At 44.0% G+C, this 9438-nt stretch overlaps 1 protein-coding gene across 2 annotated transcripts in view; it reads left to right on the top strand.

Annotated features, from left to right (window-relative positions):
- The first annotated feature begins 406 nt into the window (after positions 1–406).
- Positions 407–9438, top strand: part of GLT8D2 (glycosyltransferase 8 domain containing 2) — a 33754-nt gene continuing 24722 nt past the window's right edge. For both annotated transcript variants that reach the window (XM_026013035.2, XM_026013034.2), the window contains exon 1: positions 407–634. The gene's annotated coding sequence lies outside the window, so the exon portion shown is untranslated. The remainder of the gene's footprint in view (positions 635–9438) is intronic.

The following is a 9438-nucleotide window of genomic DNA, read 5'->3' as shown; positions in this document are numbered from 1 at the left end:
AGAGCTGTTATCTGGGCTTTAATTTGGGGACCACAGCATTTTAATGACTGGGAGATTTGAGGAGAAACTAGTGGCTATGATGAGATTCTTAAAATCAGTATGAACTTAATTTTTCCATTTCTGCTTTTCCAAAGTTTACTTAGACCCAATGTGTGGTGGAAATTCACCCTCCAAGCATTTGCTCTTCTCCAGCTTTGAATCCTTTCCTCCAGAGCTGCCTTGTTTTTGAGCTGATTTGCACCCAGACTGCCAGAGGAGGATGTGAGAGGAAGTCCGGCCGAGCCAGCCAGCCTGCGGGCACATCTGGAAGTGGTTTCAGGGGCCGCCTCACCCCAGCAGCCAGCGCAGGAGTGGAAGAAACCCGAGCCTCTCCAAAGTCAACGCAAGCAAAGGCGTAAAGGGGGGCGGGGGGGGGGAGGGCGGGTCGGGGGCAGGGGAGGCACACCCTCTTGGAAACCGATCCTAGCGGTGGGGCTCCCCAACCCATGGGGCTCTCCAATGGGACCTTAGAAGCCGCGGAAGCAGCGTGCAGGGCAGCAGCCCAGGCCGCCGGGGAGGCTAGGAGGCCAGGATCACACTGCCACACGGCTCTTCCGGACGGAGGAGCTCACAGCCCTGCCTTCACCTGCACCAGGTAAACGGACATGGGTGAGCAGCGTGGCGGTCTTTGCATTGACCTGGGCCCCTGCCCTGGCCCTTTGGTTTGCTATAGGCTCGAGGAGCAGAGGCAGACTGTCCCACACCAGCTTCGCCTTCAGGAGCTCCCAGTCAATGTTTTGCAGTCTTGGCCCAGGCCGAGGCAACCATCTTTCTTTTTTTCTTTCTTTCTTTCTTTTTTTTTTTTTTTTTTTTTTTTTTTTTTTTTTTTTTTGCCATTGGAGCAAATCCAGGCTACTCTGTGCAAATTTTTCACATGCTGGACTGGACTGCTTTTCCAGACCTGGGTTTAACTCCCCTGCCCAGTGTGATTTACTATGTTCATCATATTTTAGGCATGGAAGTCAGTGGTTAGCTAGGACCTGGATAATGCTAGTATTTAAATGTAGGTATGTTTCTGAGCCACAAAAGATTTACTTGAGCTGTGATTCATGTTTTCAGAATCTGTCAAAGAAAGCTGTTATGTGGGCCGTCATCCTAAAAAAAAAAAATAAAATAAAAATAAAAATAAATTGGTAGTTGTGGGAATCTAAATGAGGCTTATACAGTAGTTATAGTGTTTGGTTTGAAAATGCTTTTTTAACATTCAAAGACTATCTTATATTCACTTTATAAGCAAATGTAGTACTTTGGATAAGCCTGATAGATAACTTATGATAAGAGTTAAAAAGGAATAGTTAACACGAGTAGAAAGAGAAAGAGGAAGAAAACATGATATTGTCGAAACATCTGGCTGTCCTATGGGGGGAAGAAATCAGTCCTCTAACTGTTTGGCTCCCTGCGTGGTTGGTTATCCAACGTGACAGGGGTTGGCTTATTTTGTCTTTTCCTCCAAATGGCTTCGTATCACATTTCTGTACAGAATCCTTCTTGTGTTGCCTGGTGGGCTTGCGGCCCCAGGCAAGTGAGGTGCAAGCAGAGCAATGCTGTGCCACGGCAGAACATGGGCTCTGGGCCCGTATCACAGAGTTGCATCTATGCGTTGCCACTTACAAACTTTATAAGCTTTGACTCTGACTACTTACTTGTCTGTGCCTCTGTTTTCTCATCTGTAAAAAGGTAATTAAGTGACATTGTAGATGTAAAGGACATACACAGAATCTACAGAGTGGCGAGACCCCAGGGAAGGTTAGCTTCTCTGGTAGTGCTGATGATGACCATGGTGATGTTGGCAGTGGCCACACATTCTGCGTTGGGTGGTACCCAGCGTTTGATACACTGTTCCCTCTGATGGTGCCATCACCCAGGTGTTCTTCATATCCTCATACAGTATTTCTCCAGGGCTCTGCTTCCTTCCTTCTTCCCTTCAAACACTCTTTCTTTCTTTCTTTCTTTCTTTCTTTCTTTCTTTCTTTCTTTCTTTCCTTTCTTTCTTTCTTCTCTTTCTTTCTTTCTTTCTTCTCTCTCTCTCTCTCTTTCTTTTTTCTCACCCTGGCTCTTTTTATTTCTTCTTCATTCTCTTTCCTTGCTGAGAGAAAGACATGCTTATGAAGCCACAGTTCACATAGTTTTCATTTCTAGCTCCCAGGAAGCATAATTCTAAATACTTCTTTTATTTCAACATTTCCCAAAGAATGTTCTGAAGAACATAGCTCCATGAGGAAAATACATTCTGTGAACCATATCACCTTCTGAGAAATCTCAAGCATAATGGCATTTTAAATGTCCTGAGAAGTCCCGCAGTAGAGAAATCTGCTTAAGGTTGTTTACCAGAGAAGTTCCCAGTTGACCCTGGAACCGTTTTATCACAAAACATTGGTTAACATTCCTCAGAGCACACTTCGCAGTATGCTATTCTGGCCACATTTGTTTCCTTTTGGTTTCTCTTATAGACATCCTATTTCACATCTCCCATAGCAAACACCCAAGGGGCCATGGTGTTCTTCCTTCCCTAGGTCAGGGCATGAGATGATCACCTGTGCCATATTGATATGTAGAAAGTCCGGCCTCGAGTGGAGAGCCAGGATCAGCAGTTTTTCTGCAAACGGCTAGAAAGGTGGCTGTGTGAGCCATCAGGTCTGTTTTGCATCTACTCAGATCTGCTGTTGTAGTGTGACACTAGCCATAGACCAAACATCAAAGAATAAACCTGGCTACATTCTAATAAAACTTTATGTAGAAGAAATGGGTAGGATTTGATGCAGGAGCCATAGTTTGTTGGCACCTGCTCTGAAACTATTTTGTGAAAGAATGCTTCATTCCAGCATGGGAGAAAGAACGAGTCCTCCACAAGCTGAAGACTCCCTCATCTGGCTTCACTGTTCTGTGTATTGTGATGGCTCTTGAGTAAACCTTTCATGCTAGAGCAAAATAAAAAGGCCAGAGATGTTTCATTAAAGACCAAATTCCTGAGTCCTGATTTTGTCCTTTTTTCTCCTTTCATCAGATGAGTTCATGCTCCTGTCCTGTTCATGACTCTGTAGCTCACACGGTTAAGGTGAAGTGCTCTACAAAAGTGTTCTATGCGGGGGGCAGCCTGGGTGGCTTGGTGGTTTAGCACTGCCTTCAGTCCGGGGTGTAAACACAGGGACCTGGGATCGAGTCCCACGTCCGGCTCCCTGCATGGAGCCTGCTCCTCCCTCTGCCTGTTTCTCTGCCTCTCTCTCTCTATCTCTCATGAATAAATAAATAAAATCTTTAAAAAAGAAAATGTTCTATGCAGGTGCGAGTCTTACAGAATACAGTTGAATCACAGAGCTTATGTCAGTTGCTTGACCCATAACATAAGGGATTGCAATCAGCAATGGAAAGGGGTTGGCTACAGTATATATTATGGTGGCTAAGAATGTGAACTCAGAGCCAGACTGCCTGGACGGGAATCTCTGCCCCTCATGAATTGTATCACCCTTCTGAACTTTTAGCTTCCTCCCTGGTAAATCAGGGATAGTAACTTCATGGGTTGTTGTGAGGAAAGGTCATAAAACAATGCCTAGCACACAGAAATCGCTATGTAAGAGTTACCTGTTGTTAAATCTGCAGCAGAGTCCCTTGTTACTCATTGGGTTTTGTAAATTGCCCAGGCTTACATGGCTAAGAAATGGGGCAGAATCAGGATTGAAACTCAGCTCTTTCTAATGACAAAGTCCATGGCATTTCCACTCAGGTACATGCCCTGCTAGATGTAATTCATTCAATAATATCTTTAAGGAGCCCCCCTTGGGGCACCTGGGTGGCTTAGTGATTTGGTGTCTGCCGTCGGTTCAGATTATAGTCCTGGGGTCCTGAGGTCGAGTCTTGTGTGGCCTGGGATTGAGCCCGTGTCAAGCTTCCTGCTTAGCAGGGAGTCAGCTTCTACTTCTCCCTATGCCTCTCCCCTCAGCTGCCTCTCCCCACAGCTTGTGCTAACTCCCTCTCTCTCTCAAATTAATAAATTACATTTTTAAAAAAGAAGCCCCCTCTTTTATCTTTCATTCAGATTTCCAAGTTCTTTCCTAGTCCTCCTTACCTAAACCCATAGCAGACAGGATTAATCAGTGCTCTCCCTTTTTTTTTTACTTTTCTGTTTTTTGTTTTGTTTTGTTTTGTTTTTTAACCAACTCTGGTGATGGCTTTAGATTTCTTCTCAATTTAGCCATATTGAAAGTCCATACCAACTGATTAGAGTTGGCATGTGTAGAATAAAATTTAGGGGCTCTGATTTTTAGAATATTATTCTGGAGTCTTCATGTTTGCCTTTGCTTCCAAGGCAGAGCTAAGTTGCTTAGCCACTGCCAGGTCTTAAAACATTCTTTCCAGATTTGGCCACAGGCCCGAACTCTTTGGCATCTGGTGAAACAGCACCCTGTGTAAGGTTTTCAGGGGCCCATTTTTTAAACTTAACGGACGCTTCTCAGGTCCAGACCAATTCTCCACACTCTCCTTTTCTTCATGGGCCGCAGGACCTCAGCCCTCCCTCCTCTGCTCTTTGAAGGTGCCACCAACCTAGGGCCTTGCCTAGGCAACTCCTCTCTCCAACACTGGCTACGAGGCTCTATCTTCCTGTCTTGAGGACAACCCCATGGGCTCTTTAATGGCAAAGGCTTGGCTACGTACTGCTGCAGAGAAACCACAGTGCAGAAGTCACTGAGCTTACAAAGGTGCAGGGGACACGGTACCTGGGGCTTCTTATTTTGATGGTTAGAAAAAGGCTGATAAAAAGACCAGAGCCCTCAACTTTTGTTCCTGGAATGGACAGCCTCCCCTCCTAGCCTTTTTCCTGAGTAATGATATGCCGCCCCCTTTCTTCCTGGAACTCAAGAACAGAACTAGAGCCTCTCCCTTTCTTCCTCTCTCACTCATTCAATCCACACCCATTTGTTGAGGCACACAGAGGTGGGCAAGCCACAGTGGGTGCAACAGGCACACCCCTAATATTAGAACAGTGTTCTGAGGGCAGGGATAGAGATGGGGATGGGGGTCAGGGGAGCACCCAGCAGGGTAATCAGGTAAGACTTCCTGGAGGAGGTAATGCCTGAATTGAGTCTTTCATTGAGTCCACGGTTTACAGGGGAGAAAGGGCCAGGACGGAGGAAGGGTGGTCGAGGCAGAAGGGAATGCATGAACCAAAGTTCAGAGGCAAGAAGCTGTTTCCTCACGTGCAGGAACCATGTTAACCCACAAGGTGCTCTCCCAGGCTCTGCCCAGATGTTCCAGCTTCTTTTGGGCCCAGGTCCCTGCCTTTTATTCTCTGGGGTCTTAGGACATCCCCCAGCCGTTCCTGCAGCACATGGCCCTGACTTCCTCCATCAGCTTTCTCTGCAACTCTGGTCCCTCTGCCAAGCCCACACAATCAGCTCATATCTCTGGGCTGCGAACTCTTCACGAGCACCTAATCTGTTAGAATGCTTCTGACTGCAAGTACCAGAAACGCTAATTTACAGCAGTTTACATGGAAAATGCCACCATCAGTCATGAGATGAGACTATAACAAGGGGGAGGATTCCAATCAGGTGTGCCAAATCTTAATCATTTCATTTTTGAAAAGGATTTTATTCCTGAGAGACACAGAGAGAGGCAGAGACTGAGGCAGAGGGAGAAGCAGGCTCCCTGCAGGGAGCCTGATGTGGGACTCCATCCCAGGACCCCCGGATCACGCCCTGAGCCGAAGGCAGACACTCAACAACTGAGCCCCCAGATTCCCAAGTTAGCTGAGAGAGTAAAAATTTCATATTTTTAAAAAAATTAATAAAACAGGCTTTCTTTTTTTTTTTTTTTTTTTTTTAATTTTTATTTATTTATGATAGTCACAGAGAGAGAGAGAGAGAGAGGCAGAGACACAGGCAGAGGTGGAAGCAGGCTCCATGCACCGGGAGCCCGACGTGGGATTCGATCCCGGGTCTCCGGGATCGCGCCCTGGGCCAAAGGCAGGCGCCAAACCGCTGGCGCCACCCAGGGATCCCTAAAACAGGCTTTCTCTAGGAAGTACACGCTTTTCAAGGGCTCCACTCCTGCCTTATATTCTGAAAGCTGCTCAGAAAGTTCTCTCTGAGAATCAGTCTCAGGAATTTCTCTCCTTGACTCCCCGCTGCTAAGCCTCCCAATTAGGTGTGCCATGATCTGTTCCTTGAAGCCTCTTGTTCTGTCGTAAAGGGATTTTCAAGTTAGCAACATGCTGGACAGGGAAAAGATGAGCCACCTTCTCAGATTAGTCAGCACTCTGATTCTGGCAAGATCTCAGCAGTCACATTAACTGAACAGTGAGGGGCAAGCAGACCAAACTTGACTGATGCTCCACCAGCACACAGAGCCATCTGTTAGTTGGAACCTGACTCTCCTGCTTCCTGGGATAGCCGGATTGGCCCTTCAAGACCTCTAGCACCCTGTGATTAAAGAGCATGGGCTTTGAAGTCAGAGAGCCCTCATTTCGAATCCCTGCTGTGCCATTTTAGTTAGCTGTGAATTTAAGCAACTTATTGAACCTCTCTGAGCCACATTTTTCTCATGTGAAGCCTGGAGATGGTAATATATCCACCTGAAAAGTATTGTAAGAATTAAAGGAAATGATGGACCTGGTCAGCATAGAGCTGGGTGCAAATTAAGTGTGCAATAAATGATGGCTGTCATTATTACCTGGCCCTGCAAACCTCTCCACATATGTGTACACAATTCTGGCCCTAAGGAATGCATTTGTAAGGACTCTTGTTTGCAAGAAACTGAATGTCATTTCAAAGCAATTTAAGGAAAAAAGGGGAATTGATTGGTTTGACTAATGGTGATGCCCAGGGAAGAGCTGGCATCAGGGACTCAGTCTCAGACCCTTTTGCGCTTCCCCTCACTCTCTCCCATGGTGCTAGATGGACCTTACTTCTCGGAGTGGGGATGGGGGAGCATGTGGCCAGAGACCATTCTAAGCTTACGTCACCATCTCAGAGAGTTAGCTGAATGCATATGATCTAGAATCATAAGTGGATCAAAAGTACCTGAAATCAATATCCGAAGAGTCCTAAGTAACATCTGCTTTGACTTGATTGCCTCCCGGATGCAAGAGAAGAAGGGGAGCAGGCAAGTGCATGTGTATGGCCTGGGAAAAATAAAAGGGATGTTGTAGCTGGTTCTTTACAATGAATTAAAGACTTGAACCAAATTCCCCTTGAAGAGTTTCCCAAGATCACTGGCAACAAGCTCTCATAACACTCGGGCATGAGGGAGCTCTGGGGTGCTTTGACACTCGCTTTTCCTGCTTCCTTCACAAGCGCTGTCTGGCATGCTGCTGGTTTCCACAGGTTATTATTCCTGTTTGCTGACTGCTGCCTCCAGTCAAATGTGAAGTTTAGAAGTTCCTCTGAAGGACCACAGTGAAGAGGGATCAACTTAATTTTATTTTATTTTTCTCATTTTTTTTCTTTTTTTTTCTCAACTTAATTTTAAAATAAACTTTGGGTTTTCAAGACAAATTGTTACTTATAGCAAATTAACTTTTTTTTTTTAATTGTAAGATAAAGAAGTCAGTTTCCGGCTCCTGGGCTGATTGATAAAATGTCACAAAAACAGGAATGAACATGTAAATGTGACAAAATTCAATTTTAGTTTTTCAGACTACCCTGAATTTTTTAAATAATCTAAATTATTTTTATAATCTAAATTCTAATCTATTTTTGTAAGAATTTTTGCTTGATGAAACTTCATCTTTTCATCAAGGGTGCATTTTTAGTCTCTGCTTCTCTTAATGCCACTGCTTATTCTAATGAGTATACAAGGTATTGTAATAAGCATAAAAATGGATTGTAAACTGTGACAACCAGGAAGCAGAGTTGTTACAGGTCTTTGAGAAAGAGGTTGTTGGCTTTCTTGGGTTTCAGAGCACAGGTAAAGTACTCCAGAATATTGTGCCAAGATAAGATTTGAATTTGGGGAAATGCTTAGATGAAATTTTGTCATGATGTGTTAGCCATTGTCTTGCCTCTTTAAGCCTGGTGCTACTTGGAAAACATGAAATCTTTATTTGATGATACAGCTCACCTTTTAGCCACTGATGGCTGTCCAGAGCTATAATCCTTATAGAAAGCATGAGAGAAAATCCAAAATTTCTATTGAGCTCTCTCTGCTTTCTTTGGAACACACAGTCCTCTAGACTCCAATTCCTTGACAGTGTTCCTTTGGACACTCTGAAATTGGAATGAAATTTTATTTATTTATAAAATTTTATTTATTTATTTATTTATTTATTTATTTATTTATTTATTTATTTAAGAAAGAGCACACATGAGAGACAGAGAACCCACCAGTGGTGGGGAGGGCCAGAGGATGAGGGAGAAGCAGGCTCCCCATTGAGCTGGGAGCTAGATGCGGGGGCTCAATCCTGGGACCCTGGGATCATGACCTGAGCCAAAGGCAGCTGCTTAACTAACTGAGCCATCTAGGCACCCCTGGAATGAAATTTTAAAGAAAAAAATCAGTTCCGCAGAAAGGGCCATCTTCTCAACAAATAGTCCCGGAACAACTGGCTGTCCACATGCTAAAAAATGAACTTTGACATATAACACATGCCATGTACAAAAATTAACTCAAAATGTCAATGTAAAATATAAAACTGCAAAAGTCTCAGAAGAAAACAGAGGGGGCGCACTCATCATAACCTTGGATTAGGCCAACAGCATGATCCACAAAAGGAAAAAAATGAATGAATTTGACATCAAAATTAAAATTTTTTCTTTGCAAAATTCATTGTTAAGAAAATTAAAAGATAAGCCACAACCTGGGGGAAAGTATTTGCAAATCACATATCCAATAAAGGACTTGTCCTCAGAATATGTAAAGAACTCTCAAAACTCAAAAATAAAAGCAATGATCCAATAAAAAAAACTAAGCAAAAGATTTAAGCAGAACCTTCACCTTTATATTAGCCAGGGTTTCTCTGAGAAACAGAATCAATGGAAGGCATATTCATGTAGAAGAGATTTTTTTAATAAGAAATTGGCTCATGTGACTTATGGACTCAAGATCTGCAGGGTAGGGCTGCAAACTAGAGACTCAAAAGACAATGGTGTAGCTCCAGTCTGAGAGCCAGGAGGAGTAGTGGTGGGCTCCAGTCTGTAGTCTGGCAAGCTCAAGACCCAGGAAGAACATGTGTTTCATTGAGTCCAAAGGTATGAAAAAGTCAATATCCCAGTTCAAAGGCAGTCAGGCCAGAGAAATTCTCTCTGACTCAGGGAAAGTTCAGCATTTTTGTTCTATTCAGAACTTCAACTAGTTGGATGTGGCCTACTGACATCAGAGAGGGCAATCTTCTTTACTTAGTCTACCACTTTAATATAACATCATCCAAAAGCATTCTCACAGAAACACCCAGAATAATATTTTACC

The sequence above is a fragment of the Vulpes vulpes genome, chromosome 10 (assembly GCF_048418805.1).
Source record: "Vulpes vulpes isolate BD-2025 chromosome 10, VulVul3, whole genome shotgun sequence".
In the NCBI taxonomy this organism is placed as follows: Eukaryota; Metazoa; Chordata; class Mammalia; order Carnivora; family Canidae; genus Vulpes; species Vulpes vulpes.
The sequence above is the reverse complement of the archived record's forward strand: the minus strand, read 5'-3'. Positions and strand labels throughout refer to the sequence as shown.